The 21836-nt window shown below is 32.8% G+C and overlaps 1 protein-coding gene across 20 annotated transcripts in view; it reads right to left on the reverse strand.

The window, feature by feature from the left end:
* Nucleotides 1-21836, reverse strand: part of LOC105149436 (CUGBP Elav-like family member 1-A) — a 562295-nt gene that overhangs the window by 373249 nt on the left and 167210 nt on the right. Inside the window, exon 1 of one of the 20 annotated variants that reach the window (XM_011061852.2) lies at nucleotides 3985-4753. The exons of the other annotated variants lie outside the window; for them this stretch is intronic. The gene's annotated coding sequence lies outside the window, so the exon portion shown is untranslated. Of the gene's footprint in view, nucleotides 1-3984; nucleotides 4754-21836 lie in introns of those variants that run through there. 20 annotated transcript variants of the gene reach the window in all.

A 21836-nucleotide genomic window follows, 5' to 3' on the forward strand; every position in this document is an offset into this window, starting at 1 on the left:
GAGAGACAGTACCGCATATATCTACATAATGGTGCCGAATGATACAGCTTAAGTGATAATATACCGAGCTGCACAATCCGCCCATATAGTCGCGATAAGGCACCCCCATGCTACATGCCGCAAACGCCCCTTTTTAACGGTAAACACCCTTCGCACGTTGATAGTTTATGCTCGCACATTGCACGCCGGCTTGGCTCATTTATCGCGCGTTATTTATCGGCATGGTCGCCTCGTTTCTTCATCGCTCGTATTCTCTCGCTTCGAATATACAATAATCGAAGTTATAATTTACTAAAATACCGGTTTTTTTTTATAACTTATTGAATTTTACAGAAACAATAATATAAACAATACAACACAAATATACATATAATAGTATACAAAATGTACATTTATTCATCTTTTTTATTAGAAAGCGCGCGCAATAAATATAGCTTAGTTCGAATAAAGAAGAGACCACAGAAATGTCATTGTATCAAGCATCCTGCGCTATTTATCATTTACAAAAACGATGTAAAACCGTGTTAAAGGCAAAAAGTGGCGATCAGTGATGCAGTATGACGTACGCATATAAGCTAATCTACCGGCAGTAACGTGTAAACGTAACGATCGGAAACGATAAGCGGATATCATCGTCGCGTGTGACGGATTGCGTGCGATACGTTTTCGCGCGGATACGGAGAGGCGTAATCCGTTCCAGTACGCTTGAGCGCGGCGAACCACGACCCGATCATTTATTTCTATGATCATAAAGTCGCCGTGTGATACGTGCGTTCTACCCTCAGCTGCGTGATATATTTTCAACCGGTCCGCAAACGAACATCGTAGATTTGTCTTTCTCGTGGTAATCCGATTTTACAACTAATCTAATTGCCATAGACTGCCGGACCTTGCTTCAGTTCCGATTTACACATACCTCGTAACAAAAATATTATGCACGATTTTGCTGTAGGAAGTCCAAAAATAAATATGAATAATAAAAATTTACCAGTGAGCGAGAGTGAATTATTGATTATTCAATATATAATTTGACAACCGTCGAAATGGCAGCAAAATTCACAAACACAGAGATAAATGTTGAATAATTGCGTTAGCCATATATTTCGGATAAATTAAAATATAAAATTATTGATTCAGATATCAGATATCCGTGTTTTGTATTATATTACTCACATTAATTGGAAAAGTCCAATAATATAAGCTTTCTTTGTATACATTTCCTTTTAGTTCTATTATATAGATTTTGGTGTATGAATTTAAATATTCAATTCTTATTGATAATAACTCAGATGTTTATATATATATCCAAAATTCCGATTTCGTTTATAACTCAGATTGAAATAATTGTAAAGAAATAATTGGCAGAAAAATCGATGCTACAAATAAGCGAAGCTTTAAAAGACATTCTAAAATCAACGTAAACTAATTATACATTCAATTTTTTAATGCAAAAAACTTTTTTCAAAGAAAATTTTTGTGCAGTGCACAATTTCTGTATTGATTTGCAGCATTTCTGCTTATTGTGTATATTACATCTTTGCATTTTCTTCAATGAAAAAAAACTTACTTTACTCTAAATTCGTTTAGATTTTCAAATGTATATATTGTACAATGGTTAATTTGACAAAATATTTATCGGTAGGAATGTGCATGTTTAACAAATAGCGAATCTTCCGTAAAGTAAAACGCAAACGAGCAATTCCAAAGCGGATTGTACGGGTCATGTTAAATCGAATTATAAACGTCACGACCTAATTACATCTTTCGTGCCGCCATGCATATGTAGTAAATGCGACACCGCAAAAACGAAAACACCACGTGCGAGAACACAACTCTACGCTGAAATTACGTTTCTCGCAACATCGTCGACAAAACGTTACATAAATATGCTTCGCGTATTCTAGCTAGTGGCGAATGGACCACAAGAGTCAGTTTTCGTAAGAAAACTTTTTCGATTTTTCGATGCTGCAATAGATATTATTTATATTTGTAGTATTACGTCAATATTTTTTAATAATACATCTTTCAAAAAGTGACTCTTTTAATCTTAATAGATATATTTGTAATATAACTTTTTTGTACATTAATTAAAAAAATATATTGTATATATAATATATAAGCAACATAATAAATTTTTACTATAATATAAACTTATATATTATATATGCATGTATATTATAATTATATAAATATGTATAAAATTTTATATAATGTAATGTAAAAAACAATGTGTTCTCTAAATATTGTAATTAAACTAAACATTCTGATTTTAGATAATCGGAATTTCGGTTTCGACTATATATTAAAAAAGATATTTTGTTAAAAGTAGAAATAATTTTAGAGGTAGATAAACATTACAAATAATTTAATATATATTTTAAGAAAGAAAAATGTATTTAACTGCGTTATACCAAAATGAATAATCACTAATCAATTTGAATAGTTTACAATCTCTCTAATTTATATACTTAGTGAATTAAACGAGATTAAACCGGTTAATTATTCTCATATTCTTGTTTTTCATATTTATGTATATTTGACCTTCACTAGCATTACATAACAATCTTCGCATGCTTCTCAAGAATGCATTGTGAGTATCACTATACATATCGCTTTAATTCAACAACTTTTTATAAATATTTTAAATATATTTAGAAAACAAGTAGAAATGTCATCATGTTAACAATCTTGAAGTTTATCATATATAAAAATCAAAAAATATATAACTATGCAATCGGCGTAGGCGATATCGCAAAAACGTAAATTAAAACGATCAACTTGCGTATCGACAGCCCTTAGTTATAATTCTCTTTGAACATCTGTTCATCGAGTAGGATTCATTGAGATAATTATGTCAGGCAGCCGCGGGTGCGTTAATTCTCATAAACTCAAGATCGATACTCTACTAACTATTATTTATCGCTTTAAAGACGTTTCTCTAATTCGTAACTGTAAATTACATAAGTCGTTAATTAACACCATTATCTGCGCCTATTTTCCAGTATCTCATAACGACACGTGCAATTTAATGCACGTGTGTCGTCGAGAAGCCTCAAGATAGTGAGCATTTTGATATGGAAGTGGAATGATAAGCATCAGAAATATAATTTTCGAATAATAACCTTACGTAAACTTTAAGGCCTTGTTAAGAATTAAAATGCCATTTATATAAGATCGCGACTGTCGCAAAAGTATATAACAAGTGTATTTATATAAATTTCCAAGAAAATTTCATTTGAAATTAATTTAACATATTTGATAAGGAAATTTAACTGAATTATGTTTAATACTAAAATAAATTATGGAAAATTTTAAATTGCAAATGAGAGATCTGAGAATATAATTATATATAATTATATATAATTCTGCAGAAATAAAAAATTCAAACACTTTATTATCGCACATTTGTTACAATAATAACAGAACTGAAAAGTTATTTTTTAATTGCTTGCAAAAAAGAACATAAACAGAAAACATACTTTAAGAAAACATAATTTTATTTCTCTACAATCAATTATTATACCAAATTTGCATCTTAAATTTAATATTACAAGATTCTAATGTTTCAAAATATTCAAACTTATTTTCTGGAAATCTTTATTTTTTTTAATTGTAGTAAATGAGTGACATCGAGTAAATTGCTTTTATAGAAACTTTAAGATAACGTTTTAATTTTGAAAAGTAATTGCAGTTTTGCGAAATATTAAAAAAAAATAAGAACGGTAAAAAGAACAGAAAATCTTTTTTTAAAAACGCATTTCGATTGCACACGGCAAAGATTTTTATTTTGTTATGTACAATGATTACAATGATTACACAACGTGCGACGAGTTGTATAAATTCCTGTCGCGAAAATATTCCTTCCGTTCGGGTGTTATTTTAGTACGAATTGCGTGTACGTGTGTACGCGTATGCATGTATGCCTGTGTGTATATGTGAATGCAAACTCGAGAAAATGTTCGCATCTCGTCCTCTCGACCTTACCGTTAAACAAAGTGGTACGTCAATGAAGAAAAGGCGCGAGTGCTTTCTCTGGTTTTATCGGTGACCCTTCAAATCACCGCTTGTATTTGTATCTACGTTTCTCGCCACGCGTGAACTTCTTTGCTGGCTTATTGTCGACGAAATGGCGCGGCGCCTCGAGTAAAAAACAAACAAACTCAATAGCGATGACGGCGACGTCGGCGTCGGCAACGACTGGCCGCGGCGCAAATAAACTCTCGTCTCGACGTATGCATGTGGCAGTTGCGTAATAATATGATAAAGTCGGACGTTCTCTTACGAGTTTAGTACCTCTCCAGCGTAGCTTCATACCGTCTCCTTCCAATGCATAAGAAAACAATCAGTCAGGCGCTGATCCGTGCATGACCTATTTTTCCTTTTTATAGAATAGAGAACTTTTTTATTTCAAAAGAAAGAGAAAGAGAGAGAGAGAGAGAGAGAGAGAGAGAGAGAGAGAGAGAGAGAGTATATCGTGAATACCGGATATTGGATCGTTCTTGCGTCGGATCGAGATGTATGAGCTACGTTAAATTTTAAACGTGACGTTTGATATAGATCGAATTTATCTCAATAGAATGTATATGCAAAAGAAAGCTACAGAACAAATTTACTTTTTATTTTCGTATAAGTAAATTTGATAACCAGAGCGTCTAAAATTCTATAAATTATATTATAGTATTGAAATAGCAGTTTTTCATTATTCTTGCAACAGCCAAGTAAACATTTTTTCATATAAGAATAATTATACATGTATAAATAAATGTCTGCCTATCTGCCCTCCCCCCACCCCACTTGATCTTAATGAATGAATATATCATAATGCGCTATTTATGCGCTCTCAAAATCCACAAAAACAATTTTTGCGCTCATTTTGTTTAGCTAAAAAAAAATTTTTGTGGGAAGACTGAGTAGACTGCTACCAGTCAGCCCTTCCATATTTTGGAAAATCAAATATGCAGGATTTATGGGCTTTCATGTTCACATAGTTTCAATTTTTGCGCTGCATCCCTTAAGGCACTTTCCTCTTGGAGCAAATAGTCGCATATTCCCTAAGTCGTTTAAAATTGCAAAATTACGCTATCTAACTATGCAAAATATATCTTCGATTTATGCGCTACTATTTCCAAGCAATTTCAATTTTTGCGCTGCAAAAGGACTTTTCTCTTGACTTAATATGAAAGCGTATAAATAGCGCATAAATCCTGTATATTTGATTTTCCAAATCGGTTATTATTAACACGTAGGGAGAGAGGGGGACAGCCTGGTTCCCCTAAAAAATTTTTTTTAGCTAAATAAACACCAAAATTATTTTTGTAGATTTTGAGAGCGCATAAATAACGCATTATTATATAATTTATTCATTAAGATTTGGTTAAGTGGGGGGGGGGGAGACGCGTATAATTATATACAAAATATGCTCATACATAAACTTTTTTCTCCTGTAAAATTATACTGTTTAATACAAGAAAAATAATGATAATAATAAAAAAGACTAAAAAATATTTCTTCTTGAATTTTTGAAGAACAAATAAAGTAAAAATTATCATTTTAATTACTTTTTGTTTCTCATTATTATTATTCTGCATGTACTAAACAGTCATTTTACAAAATAAAGAAGAACGTATGAGCACATATAAACATATTTCATATATAATTATATATGTTTATATATGTTTTTATATGAAAAATTTTTTAAAGGGAGAAATTTCATTTTTTTCTTTTTTTTTATAAAATAGTTACTTGAAATAAAATTCTCAAAAGTTGTTTTCTTCTTTTCTACAACGATCCTTTTTCTATACTAGTGTTAAAATTTAATTGACGTTAATAATCGATAGCCAACAATTCTTGCAAATTCCTGCAAAAATGCTTGGCACATTTATGGCTTGTAGGCATTGGAGGACGTTGAAATACTCCGCACGCGTAACGTTCAACGACACAAAAATCTCTCGGCAACGCAATGTCGGCCGCGCTAGAAATGTTTTCCATTTTGGATGCAACGTAATGACGACGCTTGATACGACTGTCGCGAGGAAACGGGAAATCGCGTTGCCGCGCGAACAATGGCGACGTAATTCCACGCGTGTCAGTGGAGATTCACGCACACACTGCGATCCCGCCGGAGGGCATATAAAAATTTCGCACCAGCCGTGAAAGAATCGCGAACACGCCGACGTGATACACGCCCAAGTGGATTCTCCTCGGCCGGACATTTAGTTGACCGTCATAAATTCTGGGCTTTGACGCTCGCGGGTAGAGCCCGGTAACGCGCCCGGGCTCTCCCAGCTCGGCAGTGGCCGAGATTTTTCGAGTCGCGGCTAGTAAAATTCTGCGAGAATGGATCCCGGAATGGGTACGGGGAATAAAACTAGGAGATGCAGGAAGGAAACGAAACGGGCCAACGTCGCGGTAGCTCCGGCTCGGTTCCTACTCGCAGGCACCAGGAGAAGAGGTGTTGGTGCAAGGGGACGTGCTCGTATCCTGCTGCGGTTTCATAAGCGAGAGAACATTGAAAAAAGTAGCTTTCAAAGAATCACTAAATAATAGAATTTTGTAATAGAAATGCAAAAACAAGAGGAAAATGGGCAATAGTGACGGAAGTAAATTGATTAAATACTATAAACAATACGGGAAGAGAAAAGTATTAAAAATATGAAATTGTATGTGTACAAAAATATAAATATATACATATGTATATATATATATATATATATATATATGTATACTTTTATTATTATGTATTTATATATAATATTATATATTTATTCTCTAAATCTCGTGGAGTGAAATCTCACTGGAAGAGACTAAAAATTTAGCCTGTTTTGAAAATATGACTCTTTGTTCAGTGACAGATTTTCACTCTTTTTTCAAGACAGGCGAAATTTTCAGTCTCTTCGAATGAGATTTCATTCCACGAGATTTAAAGAATACATGTACACAATAATTGTATAATAGTGTGTACTCTATTCTGTTTGGTAAATTCAATTATATTATATTGCTCGTACTTTTTTCTAATTTCTTTCATGTTCCTTAGAAAAGTATCTACGGAAAATTCAACCGACATTTATTTTCGTACTCTCGGGAATGTACTTGTAGTAGTACTTGGAGAGAGAATGTTCCAGTTCGTGCCGATATCGCACACAAAAATATCCCGCTGAAATCTCGCTGGAAAATTCGGACTTCATTGTAGCTCTGAAGACCACGAACGATGGAGTCGATTTCGACATGCTCGAATAAATTGCACACGAAATTCGCTTCTCGCGGAACAGCAGTTTACCGAACAAACGAATTTAATTTCTCGATTTAGAACATTTCTGAAATTATTTAAATTGTAAATCTCTGACACGATCTATGATATGTTTTTGAACATATTTAAGCGCACAATATTGTGCGTTTGAAAAGTAAATAAAATCTATCATTCCAAAGATGCGTTTCAAAAAATTATTCGGAAACTGAATGTGAGCGAATATGCTATACATGACAAAATTTTATCCTCGTTAAAATTTCAAGCTCCATTACAACTTCGAAAATTACAAAATTTATGCAAACGAGATCATTGTAACCAATTATGTTTTGATCACTTTCTTTGATTTAAAAAAATAATATTTAAATTAAAAAGAAATTTTTTCACAAATCAAAGAAATTTTCATTTAACCGAAATTTCTTTAAATCGAAGCAATCTTTTCTCTGGATGCAAAAGAAAACAATTTTCAAGTAAGACTGGGAATTGTTTCCCTTTGCATAAATTATAATTTATATTGCAACGTAGGTATACAATCATTCAACACAAAAGAATAATATTAAACCTTTTAGTAACGCTAAGTTAAATCCAAGGAAAATCGGTATACGTTTCAAGTTGTTTGACCTAAATTTTTCGACTCTTCGGTTTCTTTGAGCGGATCAAACAGTTGGAAACCACAAGTCGACAAACTGTAAGCGGAAAAGACTTGTCGGCTTTACTCATTCACGATTCGAATAACCGTATTCTACAAAATAAACGTCTAATATAATCGTATGAACAGTAATAACAGAACGGAAGAGAAGTGCAAAACATTTGTTCCAAAATAATTCTCAAAATAAATATGTCATTTAAAACTTGAATTATTGTATTTATAAATTTGGAAAAGTGTTTAACAATTAGAAACAAAAGATAGATATTACAAATGAAATTAATTAAATAAAATTCGTTCAAAGGAGGATCTTAGTGCTTAAATGTTTCTTGTAAATTTACATACATATCTGATTCTGTATACTGCGCGTTGCAATTTTTTTGTCGCAATATTTTTCGCAATAAATTATTCGCAGATGTTAAGATTCTTATTAACATCTGATTATTAACATTTTTATAAAAAGATATTTACTAGCATAAAAAAATTATTATTATAAATTGCTTGCCAATTTAATAAAGCGATATTATTATTTTGATTCTGCTCATGATGGCGTTTCAAGATCGAAAAATTTCGGCGCGCAATATGCAGAATCATGTATATATATATATATATATAAAAATTCATTTTCACAAAATATTTAAATACTAAAATCCTGCTTTGACCGAATATAAGAATTTTTATATTTTAGATTTATTCTCATCAGTCTAAATTCGTTCATACTATTATAAGTAAGTTTCGTTGTACTGCATGTTATAAATAATGCACAATTCGTATTAATTACACATGTCGATATCGTGACGGTCTATAATTAGATAATATTTTATAATTCAGACTTTATTTATATCTTTAAAGACCACGAGTGATGGAGTTGATTTCAACACGCTCGAATAAATTGCACGCAAAATTCGTTTCTTGCAGAAATATAAGATTTAAAAATAAACTAAATAAATAATATAATACGTAAGAACATGCAGAAGCTTGATCTTCCTTAACGTCTTATTTTGATCAAGTTCGTATAAAAATAAAACTATAATAGCGTAAATAATTAATTATATCAATTTTGAGTGACTTCTGATAAATTTAATATACTCGTAGCTAAAGAAAATTTTGTCATAAATGAATCTTTATCATATAAAATTATCTTTCACGATAGTAATATAAATTGTCATTGACAACGGAAATAACTTACGTGTGACGAAATTTCACAGTACTAGAATTTTAGAGAAATAAAGCATGCAGTCTCTGGGGTTGGTCTGACAAGCTACTTGGCAAGAGAGACCGCACCGATATTACATATAAACCCTACCAGCGGCATTTAGATATTTGCAATTCATATCACGTCTCATGCATGCGCGATGGAGTGACTGCTGCGACCGCTCCATGTCATCGGTCGTGTCCCGCGTAACTGGTCACGGTACGTGTAAAGCGATCCTCCCCTGAAGAAATGTACCGGCTTACCAGACCTCACCTCCGGTCCGTTTCATACAAGTGCATTCATTGCTTTCAGAACACTGAATCCGACCTACTTCCATTGGCACAACTAAGAGAAACGGTGCTACATATTCTTCATTGCTTTCCTAACTAATGCAGCCAGACTAATTTCGCGTTTTTCATTTTTCATCATGTCAATCTTACTTTATTTGATAATATATCCAAATAAAGACTCAAATAAAATTCTTAAAGGATTTTAGTAATTGCAGGACTTTTTTATAGGATATCACTTTACAAGATTAGAGAAATCAGAAATACAGTATTTTGAAATTTAAAGATTTATTCGCATAATCATCTATGACCGAAATATTCAAGATGTACAATTTTAACATTCATGATTCCAAGCATTTGAAAACTTATGGAAACATATGGAAGCAAAATTTTATTTCTAATTATAAGACTATTACGAACAAAACGTAATTGTTTATATTAATTGCAATCTTTGCAATCTTTGCGGTATTCTCTTTGAGGATAGAAAATCTTTGCATCTCTTAGTATCGATAACATCGACTAGCTCTATGAATTTCAATGCAACCGATATCATCAGCGCGATTGTGTGTTTGGGACTATGGTGTTTCAATTTGGTGCCATGTAACCAGCCAAAGTCGATGCATCGTTGCATTGGAAAGTCATGCCTGTTGATGGTTCATCACAAAGCACGCTACTGACGACCGATACTCCATAAAAGCCTGATCATCCGCTTACGATCGTACCGGCGTGAAAAACTATGCGTCAAAAATATATTTTCGCGGGAACGACACGACAGTAATGTCCACGACAGAAAATTGAGTGAAGCAGCACTTCAGTAAATAAATTGATATCATATTTGCATTGTCTACAAAGAGGATCGATACGAAATCATTTTTAATTGATTTACTAGCTGGACCCGAGTGAAATTAATCTTGTGAAACATATATTAGTACTCATTTGAACCCCCGAAAAATTGATGGTGCCCCTTTATTGAACACATTTCATAAATTACAAAAATAAAATATAATAAATTACGGAAATGGAAATTATAATTTAAACATTATTAACAGAGAAATTGTAATTTAAATATTATTAACAGAAATTGTAATTTAAATATTATTAATAGATTTTAAACATTATTACTGAAAATAACACAAATCATGTAGAGGACGCTTTGCAATTCTATATGCAATTAACATAGCATAGATATTTCCATTTGCTTTCGTGCGATATTCGACATAAGCGTTATAATTAAAAATTCGAGCAGATTATTAATTTTATTAACAACTAAGCGAAAGATTAAACATACAGTTATATGAGACCACTTGTATGGTAGCAGAATCACGAAGCGCAAACAATTTTGTTAACGAGTTCCAACTATTAGGCCCTATCCGAACTGAATTCTTGGTACAGATGTTCCCATGTACGCGGAACTGGCTGGTGTGTGCTGCATAACCGGCATTAGCCTGCGTGTCACGTGCGATCACCTCCGCCCGTGCGTGTGCACCTTCCATCCCCCGTATGAATAGCACGAATGGAAATGTGCTTCTCTTCTTTGAGTCGGACAACACTCGGGCATGCCGCCCGATAATAATGTTGCATTCGTGGCACGTTGATGTTTCAACATCACTTTCGTTGCGTGTAAGAAGAAGTTCGAGATTTATTTCGCGTACAAAACCAGCTTTATCAAAGTAAAGCCAATCAAGGTAATTATTTCACGCAATGGGAAATAATTTTTCAGAATCGATATGTAATGGATCAATATATCGATTATTATAAATTTTACAGTAATACAGTAAAGATATACAATAAAGCGGTGATTTCAGTGATCTTCAACTACAGGAGGAATTACATTTCAATTACTATAAATTTTATAATAATGTAATAAAGATATGTCACAAAAACGCAACGGTTTTAATGATCTTTAACTGTAACAAATAGCCAGGTTTAGCGAACGTATATTCGGAATAACCTCGTATTCATTAGTCATAACGGTGCCTAACAAAGCCTACTTTGTAATTCTTAACAACAGTATCGTTATCATTACATGCTATTTCTTATCATGCTTTATACTCATGCAATGTAACGATAACGGCACTATTTTAGTTAAAAGTTATAGAAATGGTCTACTGGATCGCGTTTATTTTTTTAATTTAATAGATCATACTTTTTTTTTATTTAAATAATAATTTTTGTTAAAACAAAGGAAACTGGAGGAATTTTATATTTTAATAATATTGCCTCAACGCACAATGTGTAAAACAGAATTTGAGATGTTAAAGTCGTATTAATTATTTCATAAATGTAAAGGCAAAAGATTAGGTGGCAAACTAAGCGAGGTTAAAATTATAGATGAGACAGCTTCGCGTTCGATCGAACAGGAAGGACGCGACATGGAAATGAGAGAAGGGCGCGTGCACGACTCCCCCGCGCAACCCTTATACGCGCGCATGCACACACACACACACGCACACAGAGTTGCGTACGCCTCTACAGCTTGTTGCGGATTATGTAGACTCTCGTTGCAACATGTGTTCGTTATATCGCTCCGACGGAGTTACCAACTCTTGACTAAGGCTTCCCTCGTCTCGACGCTCGCGCGCATGACGCGGCACGTTTACGTACACGCGTAACAGCCCTGCGGCCGTGTGCGCACTTGTACAATGTAAATATTTTACGTAGCTACGCCATGAATTAAGCGGCTTAAGTAGATTAAGGCTGGGCGAGGCGCGGCGAATATCCGCCACTGCGGTTGCAATCTTAACTCGGCGAGTGTCGAGTTGCTCGAATGTCATTTCTGGCACTCGGATCAAAAGATTATCGAAACGTTCTCAATACACGTTATTTGCATCTGCGCGATTTTCCATTTCTCCTGCTTTTTTCATATCTCAATATTCACAAAATCGGATAGTATTCCGATTTCGTTCTTGTCAATTCTTGTTTATCTATCTATATTCAGAATTATGAAGCACCTTTAACAATGTTTAACCTTTTACTCTCTAAAAGTAGCAATCAGAATAATATTGCGTACACATTTTACCAATCAAATTTCCTTACCATTTATAAGTCAAAACTGAAGGAAATTTTGAAACGTATAACTTCGATATCTACATAATATTATCATATTTAACTTCATATCTAACCACAACTATCTCTGACAACTTTTCAATCTTCATTGCATGAACTGCGAAATGTATTGAATCTTTTGGAAGATCCTAATATCAACTGAAAAAAAAAAAATTCAATCAATTTTTGCAACTTGTTCTGTTTTTTTTTTCGTCACTATTTTATCATAAATCTGATACTACGAATCGTTAACAATATATCACAATACAAGTTAAATGATCGTAAATAATTTGAATTCAATCGGATAATTTAACAATACGAACGTATTTTCAACGTCAAATCATGCTGAGAAACCATCCGATGAAATCTCGAAGAGAGAGGTACCCGAATCGTGTCTCACATACACACGATCAATCGATTTCTCGTCTCGTTAATCTCACAGAACGTCGCTTTCATCGAATCGTCGAGAGAAGGTATCTCGTAACGAACCAGGCAGCTTTCCGTTTGTTTGCCCTGAAAACGTTAATGGCGAGATCTGCTTCTCCGTGTCCCAGAAACTGAGCGCCCGAAGGATTGACGGTCGCCAAAGTAAACTCGATGCCCGTGAGTTTATCCCAAACCGTGCTGGCGTATCCCGAAGGACACAGCGCGCGATGGAAAGGATGCGAGTTTCCGGAGCACGTCGTTCTGCCCGAAAAGTTTCCGCTCTTACCGCCGAGACTTCCTTTTTTTACTTTCAACGTGCATCTGCACCTGACTACAATAGTAAATACTTTGTGAAGATGTCTTCCAGTACACGAAGACTGAAGCACCATTTTCAGAATGAGCTTCTTAATCCTCTTTACTGATCTATTCTCGATTGCGATCCTTTATAGAGTTCTAATTACATTTGGCGGCAAACAACAGAGAAGGAAAGAGAGAAAGAGAGCTCTTAGCTTATTTTAAACAAACTATAACTATATATCGCTAGAAATAGAATTCTATTTGTTTTATTTCCCGTATATTTTGATATAAATGCAGATTTTACTATACATATGTACATTTTATGTGCGTGTATTTTGATTTAAATATTCTACTTTATTTCGTGGCATATTATAAATAGAATTCTATTTTAAGCCTTGAAAATTTAAAGCTTAAATTTAAACTAAGCTTAATTTTCAATTATTTTATATCACAATGTTATATGTACAAAAACTTCCTTTTTAATAAGATCTCTCCCTTCCTCCCTTCCTCCTAAATCTCCCTCTCTCTCTCCCCCTCCCTCCTTCCCTCCTTCTCTCTCTCTCTCTCTCTCTCTCTCTCTATTTATCTATCTATATATACACTTTGTGTGTGTATATAGTGCAGTGACAATGTAACTCTACGTATAATATTATAATATAAAATATTTTTCTTGTATGTATACTTTTTATAATTCATTGATTATAGAATTAATATTATAACTTTTTTTATTAATTTAGTAAAAGTGTGTTACATTCGTTTCGTATTGTTCCCATGAAAACGTTTAGTTTCATAAAATACGACTATAAAAAAAACTTTTGTAATCTTATAATTTATCGTTATTTTCTTTAATTTATTCTAGTATAATCTACTTTGATATTTAATCTTAAAAATGTTACATTCATTCATATAAAATTCGTATAAATTTCGCGCAAATTTAAAAATAAAACGTCATACAAAAAATTTTCTTTTAATACCTTTTCAATATCAATAATATTTTTTTATTTATTTATGTTACCGGTATCGTATTACATTTTAAATTTTCTGTTCGCAACGCGTAAATTCAAAAGATCCAGTGTTTTGTGAACGCATATGAAAAAACGCGTGCTTAAACGTCAATGTCCGGAGAAGCGTCAAATGCCTCTTCGCGTTGGAATCAATTTCGAGGATGTACGCTCGCGAGTGCTCTCGCGAAAATTTTCGGCCGAGCAGTTTTCAACCGTTTTCCCATTTTCATCCAGATCGTAACTCCCTAGAGCGGCTTCGGCCGCTCTGCTATACGCGAGCGTGGTAATACTCCGCGCATGGATGTATTCTCGTTAATAGAAATAATACTCGAGCACTGAAAGTAAACAGGTGTACGGTAGCGCCCGGTTAATACGCCCAGTAGACATAATATACGACAGAAGTACGTGGGATAAACGACGACCAACAGGGCGAAGAGAGGTCGGGCGTTCGCCGCCGAGCGTGTATAATTTAATGTTCAGGAGCCCGCGATTATATAGGACGTTTCAATTTATCTTTTCTCAATAAAATATTCACATAATGTCAAAAGCCTACAAGTATAATGATATGTATAATTTAAATTTTAAAAATATATTTCAATTATTATTTTTTGATTTTAAAGAAAAAAATAGAAAAAAAATATTTAATAAAACAACTGTAATTTGTAATTGCAGAAATATTTAAGTATGAATGTTTAATAATTATTAATAATTACTAATTAATTAAAAAAAAACGATAGCGAGTCCAGTGAAATTGTTTCTAACAAAAAAAAGATTTATCACATATCAAGGTATTCATCGGGAGCAAATAAAAGGAAGAAATAGCAAACCTGAAACAATCTGTATACGCCGCAGTTTCATCTCCCAGCTGAAGCTGATAAAACGTGCGTGTCAAGCCGTGAAGTCGTCGGCGCGGTGACTTATATTTTACGCTAACCGTGTCGTTAAACATCCTCGACGGGCCTCGCCATCGTTCGCAGATCCTATCAAGAATGTTACGACCCCTATATCTTTCTCGTTGCTCCACGTTTGCATCACGTAGACTTGCCCTGTATAAACGTGACTTATTTTCGGAAATAACCATATTAACATATTTAATAACAAGTTGATCCTAGAAATTATATTAACATATTTAACACATCACCACTTTTCACATCTTCAGTCACTGGGTCTCTAAAGAACGTAATCAAAGTAATTTTTTGAAAGCAATAATTCTTTCGACAGTCTTTAAATTCAAATTTAATTCCATGTTATATCAAGATAAGAATGAACATATTTTAATTCTAAAATATGTTTTTAATATCTTATTTACTATTGTAAATAAGATCAACAGCTCAAGTACAATTGATTCAGCCTTCGAAAAAATGTGAATCGCACGATTTAAAGTGAAAAAAAAAATACAAATTGCGCTTTCGGAGAGATCACACAAAATGCCTCGATCAGCGTCTCGGGACACCTCATTCGTTTATCAAAGCCCGCAAGACCGAATGCAATTAAGCGTCATATAGAATCCGTCGCGCCGCGTCGCGTGTGCACGCTCGATAGGGCGAGAAGCGAGTTCGTTTCGTGAAACTGCCAATAATAATTAACGTCGGCACGAAGCTTCGTCCACACCTAACGACGCATACGCGTCTCTGTGCGCCACAGGAAGTGCCTATGGTGAAGAAACACACAGTATAACGAACTTTCGCGAACGGACTTTGGCTTCGCTGACCTGCCAATAATTATCGATCGACGCTCTATACGCGTATATTCGCAAGGACATCGTGGTGCATTGGATTTACGAAGCGACCGCATCCCTAGGAAACATCTTTAACCTAGACAGAATACTAATCGTCTGCATGTCGAAACAATGATGGCAAACCGATGCACAATATCCTACGAAATGACGAAGTCACATCTGATTTTAATAAAATACATTTAATTTTTGTTTTTCCAAATAAGTTAATTAATTAATAGCGATAACTGAGTGCCTCGAGCTAATTGCGTAATGTGACATCTTCTGATACTTCAACTTTTTCGATAACGAAATGAATTATTATTTATTCAAAAATTAATAGATAGTCGATAGAGTGCATACATTCAATTTGATAATTTTGCATTTGCATATTATTTGCAATACATAACTAAAGTATTTGCATTAAACTTTCATGAATTAGTCAAAATCAATTTACAAACATATAATTAGGTATATATTTCTGATGCAATGTATTAAAATTTCATTATTTTTTTTTTAATATATCACTGTTTAAATCAAGAACAAAACATTCAAAAGCGAAAATAAGGTAATAATCAATATTTTCAAAATTTTTAATAAAAAATTTATATTACATTCTTTTCCATTATATTCAAAATATTTCAACGTAAGTCGTTTAAAAATATTTTAAGTACTGAAAAAATAGACGAACGTTTGCTAACGTTTCTAGCTTGTAGAGAAAATCATCTGATAAGTCTAATTAAATTTTCCGCAGATCCTTTTAGAGCAATATTTTAATATCCCCTTGAGTAACGAGTTCTTTGTAATATTTAGAATAAAACAGATTTATACGTTGTTAAATGTACATGTAGATCGTATTGAGAGCAGGACCAACCGTGGCGAGCACAAACGCGTTCGTGTTTATGTCGAATATATCCAAGGCGGACTACGTATTCCATGGAGAGTTGTAACACTGGATTGCGCGGGCATCTCTGTACGTACGTACGTATATACGTGCATGTAGAAACGTGGAAATGGGTGAAGAGTATTTTATTACGATGCAGCAGATAATGCTGAATGTGCTTCGTTTCCCCCGCGTGCACGGTGTGCGCTATTACGGTGGATATCTACCGAATGCCCACCACGCGACCAACTACGTATATATGTCGCTCGATATGGAATCGCAGGGAAATGCACTTGCCTTTCTATATATGATATCCCATAATTGTCACCATACTCCTCATTCGGAATTTTTTTAATGAACGTTTTCAATTTATATTTTAACGAAAACATTTAATAATTATGAATTATGAGTGATCCAAAACAATAAAATCTTCTATTTAACAGCTTCTATTTAATATCGCATGGATGTTTGTGTTAATACAATCTTAATTTTAAAAATATAAAAAGATATTAAATATTAAAAAGTTAGTAAAGTGGAATTGATCTCATATTAATTTTTGCTCCAAACTTGCTGAAAATGTTTTTGGAGAAAGAGTTTATAATAGTTTGATATAGATTTTGATGTAAAAATGAATATTGCTCGACACGAACAAACATACAATCGCAAGCACACATCCGTATGCAAATTAGTATAATTAGTAAGCGTTTCTTATTTTAATAATATACTTTAATGTACTTCATAATTTAGTCTTTATTTATGGATTAACAGCAACATGCGAAGCAAACATCTTTTACATTTTAAATTGATTCGCAAGAATGTTAGTTTTTACCACTTTAAAAATATGAAAAATGATAATTACTTATTCAATATAATTATAATTTATTCAATCAAATAAAGCAGAAGCAGAGGCAGATAATTTTAAATTACAATTAACAAAAACTTTCATAAAAATGCAACAATGCAGTGACAAAAATATAAAAATATGCAATGATTTTATATTTAACTTTTGACACATGTTAATTAACAGAAAAATAATTTTATCCCTATATTTTGCAAAATTAAATATGTTATCTTTCGTATGCCTTTTTTAATTTTTAATTTAATTTAATTTTAGCATATAAATAAATAAATCAAATATTAAATAAGTTTATTTAAATTCGTAATTTTTAAATTTTTATAAATATACATTTACTTACTATTTAGCTATCTTTAATCCCTCAATAGCAAATTTGAACATTCACGCTTTGTAGAATAAATGCAATTTGTTTCAATTATTTTTTGCTCTATATACTTATACGCTGATAAAATACTTTGTTCCGAAAATACATAAATTTGATTTTATTACGAAGTTGACATTAAAAAGCGCGAAAAACGAAATTCTCGGCATTGTGTTATCCGTTGTGAGCTACATGTATAACGAAGCGGTATGACACTCGTTTGTTACACGCTCTCATATTAGCTGCGCGGGTCAGGGAGATGATTCACATGACTACACGTTTTCTGTTGATGGTTTCGAATAGGAGTTAAAAAATCAACGAGAGATCAGAAAGAATAAAAAATAAACAAAAAAAAATGTGAATTGGCATACATGAACGTTTCGTTCTGTATATGTAGATAATAGTGATATAAAAATAAAAAAAAAGAAACAGTAATAAATATACTTATTCAATATATGTGACAAATACAAACAATAAAAAAATTTCTAGAAGAAAAAATCCAGAGAGTAATAAAAAAATAAAATCTGCCATTTAAGTGAACATATATGTATAATTAATATACACGATAATTATAAAATAAAATTTATTATTAACATTTTAATTATTTATTATGTATCTTTAATCATTGAACGTTAAAATAATTTAAATAAAATAAAACAATTACTTAAAATAAACTCAAACTATTATTAATTATGCTATTACAAATATTACTAATTTTCTTTGACACTTCTTTTTCTTTTCACGTATTATGTGCAAGAAACTTTAGGTGTTATAAAGAATTTTACACTGCGTAAAATGTAAAAAGTTATTGTTAAATAAAGTCTGAGGAGAAAAAGAAAAGTAGCTCGCAGAATTCGATTTACTTGAATTTCTTTTTCCTTTGACTTTTTGATTCGAAGGTCAAATGGAAATGTTATTGTAGTTTCCAGTGGTTTTGAACATTCTCTCGAACCTGTATTGCATTCAGAGCAGAAGCAATGGTCTGTGGCAAATGCGAAACTCGTGGTTGCACGTACATCGGTGATTAGGTTAACGCAAACTCGATTTTTTTTTTTACAGTACATACGCAGAATTGTTTGGAAAAGCTGCCACTACACTCACAAAGTCATTTTTTTTCTTCGAACTCTGATATCTGCAGTTCTCTTAAAATATTCAAAATCGTTAACCAACATCGATATTACAAATACTTTCAATAGATATTACAAAAACTATAGCATCGCGACAATATAATACAGCAATGTAAATTTAAATGTTACTTTTAAGAAAATATTCCAATCACAAGGTTTTGTTAAATCTATCTAAAGAAAATTCACGATAATTGTAGTAATTGTTTTTTTACAAATAGAATAAAAGAGATAAATATGAATATGAAAGTACTTTAAAGTCAATTTACTACATTAAAGTTTTCAAATACAAAAAATCAACATTATATAAATACTTTTCTACATAAGCTATAAATATCGCTTTTCTATAAAATATAGAAAATTAATCTTTAAGATCGAGTTCCTTTCATTATCGAAAAGATGTTAATTTTTACTCCTATTACTTTTCCATCAACGCAGCAAACCGGCATATCTAAGCCTGTTTATTTGATATCTTGTAACGCAAAGCGAAGTCACAGAAAGGATATGCAACCGTGCAGAATTTGATAAATTAAAGACGATACAGACATGATAAAAAAAACTACGTAAAAAATTATACATAATATCGTCAATTAACAACTCGAGTATAAAATTTCACAAATATATTGTACTCGTACTGGAAAGAGAATTAATAAAATGTTTATGGACAATTACGTATAAATGGCAATACCTATAACCATTTATATAGCCAACGCAATATTAAAGATACAAACATACTGTGAATTGCGGTGACATGCAATTCGTTTTTATTCTCTACCCATTCTATTACCCACCATTCGTAAAAACTTGGACATTTTTGCAATAAGCCTCAAATACACGTATCGGTTATCCACTTTCGCACAATTTTGTCCTACTTCGCGCGACCTACAGAAGTTCATTGTAGCAACTTTAATCATGAACCGTCGTGGAAATTTCGTCTCACCGCTACGTCTCATAATGAATTTCTGTACAACATTCTGTCGCGAAAGAGAAAGCGTAGTACAGAATTCGTAACCACGGCGAAGCCGCTCAAACCTCGACTCGAGCAACGTTAGCGTTTTCGCGTAAGAAACGCTTGCGCGTGTAATCAAACACCAACACAGGAAATACGTGATATGTTCGCAATAACTGTTGATAACTGCAACATTTGATACAAAAAACGATTTTATAACCGCTCATATTTCGATTAACTTTGTACAAATCTACCGGAAAGATGCGTATGTATATAACGTTACAGAAAATAGATTGGATTTTGAAATAGTTCATATCTTGTTCAATTTGTTTTTCTATCGTCTATCAATAATACAATATATATCACATATTTTCATTATTATGTGCAAAATCCGAATGAACAAAAAATAACATTTTAAATTTATACAAAAAACAAACAGAGACGTATGTTATAGAATATCATTGCCATGTTTATTTTTGGAAAAAGGTCAATCTCATTAAAAAAATGTGGAAAACATTGAGCGGATTTTCCATGGTGGATTTGTTGGTAGAAAATTCTCTGTTAAACCGGCAGCAGCGCTACCGCGAATTGTGTTTTCGCGAATGAGAATTAAAGTTGAGGGCGGTGGAGTGAAATTAGTAACTACGGCTTCGCCTTCCGACACGAAACGACGTAATGAGCGCTTTCGCGTGGGAAACAAAGGGCGAGAGAGTAACGTGGCTTCGGTTTCGAGAAGGGAAAAACCAAACCGCGCGAACGAAGCGAGATAGAGAGTAAGGGAAAAAAGCGGGGAAAACTTCAAAAAAAAAAAAAAAAAAAAAAAACTCGTACTCCGCAATCTCTTCCCGAACGCTTCTTCGTCGCGGCGACGTAAGCACTTTCGCGTGGGAAGAGAAGTGGTTTGCTCGCATACGTAGCCAGACATCGGCAGTGGCATTCGCGTGCTCACAGATGCACTGTAAGCCGCCGTTGCTTGTCGCAGTAGGCACCGTTGCATTTTTCAGCACGCCTCAGCACTTTCTACACTTCGCTCTGATCTTCGCCAAAATCTTTACTGTACGGAAACATGAGTATATATGTGTCGTATTCATTGTTATATGTCTGTTGTATGTGCATTGCAATTACTTAGCTAATAGCTAAGTAATTGCAATGAGTTTATAATTGTGCAAAAAATAATTGTGTTAATATATTATTATCATGTATATTGTTATGAAATTATACAACTAATTATAGATAATATGTTTTGAATAATATCAATAGATAAAGATATAAGTAAAAAGGCTTGTCTTATGTTCATGTTAATATTTTAATGTCACATGACTTACGTCCATATGTTTCGTAAGTTTAAAATGTAAAAAATCGTAGTAGGTATAAACTACACATTCCTTGATTATGGTTCCTATGGCCTCGTTAGAAAGAATTGAGAGACATATCTCTCTTCAACTCAATAGATTAGAAAGAGAGAAAAAGAGACAGAGAGAGAGCAATTTCAAGCTACCTTACTCTTTCTAAACTGATAGCAAGAACTTTATAGGAAATCTATTCTTATTACGTCCATGGTTTAAAAAATATCAATTGTCTCGTAATATAACTGAATTAAGTATGCTAATGCCAGTTCAAATTGGAAAATATTTTTGAAAATAATTCAACTTTAAATGTATTTTTAATTATTATGTTAAATACAAATATAGTTGGCCACATCTGCTTATAAATCATTATTAAATTCTTATCTCGGTATTCTTAAATGGTATATTCGAAAGATATTGAAATACCTTTATACACCTTTATAAATCTTGCATTTCGAAT

This window comes from Acromyrmex echinatior, chromosome 3 (genome assembly GCF_024713525.1).
Source record: "Acromyrmex echinatior isolate Ae372 chromosome 3, ASM2471352v2, whole genome shotgun sequence".
In the NCBI taxonomy this organism is placed as follows: domain Eukaryota; kingdom Metazoa; phylum Arthropoda; class Insecta; order Hymenoptera; family Formicidae; genus Acromyrmex; species Acromyrmex echinatior.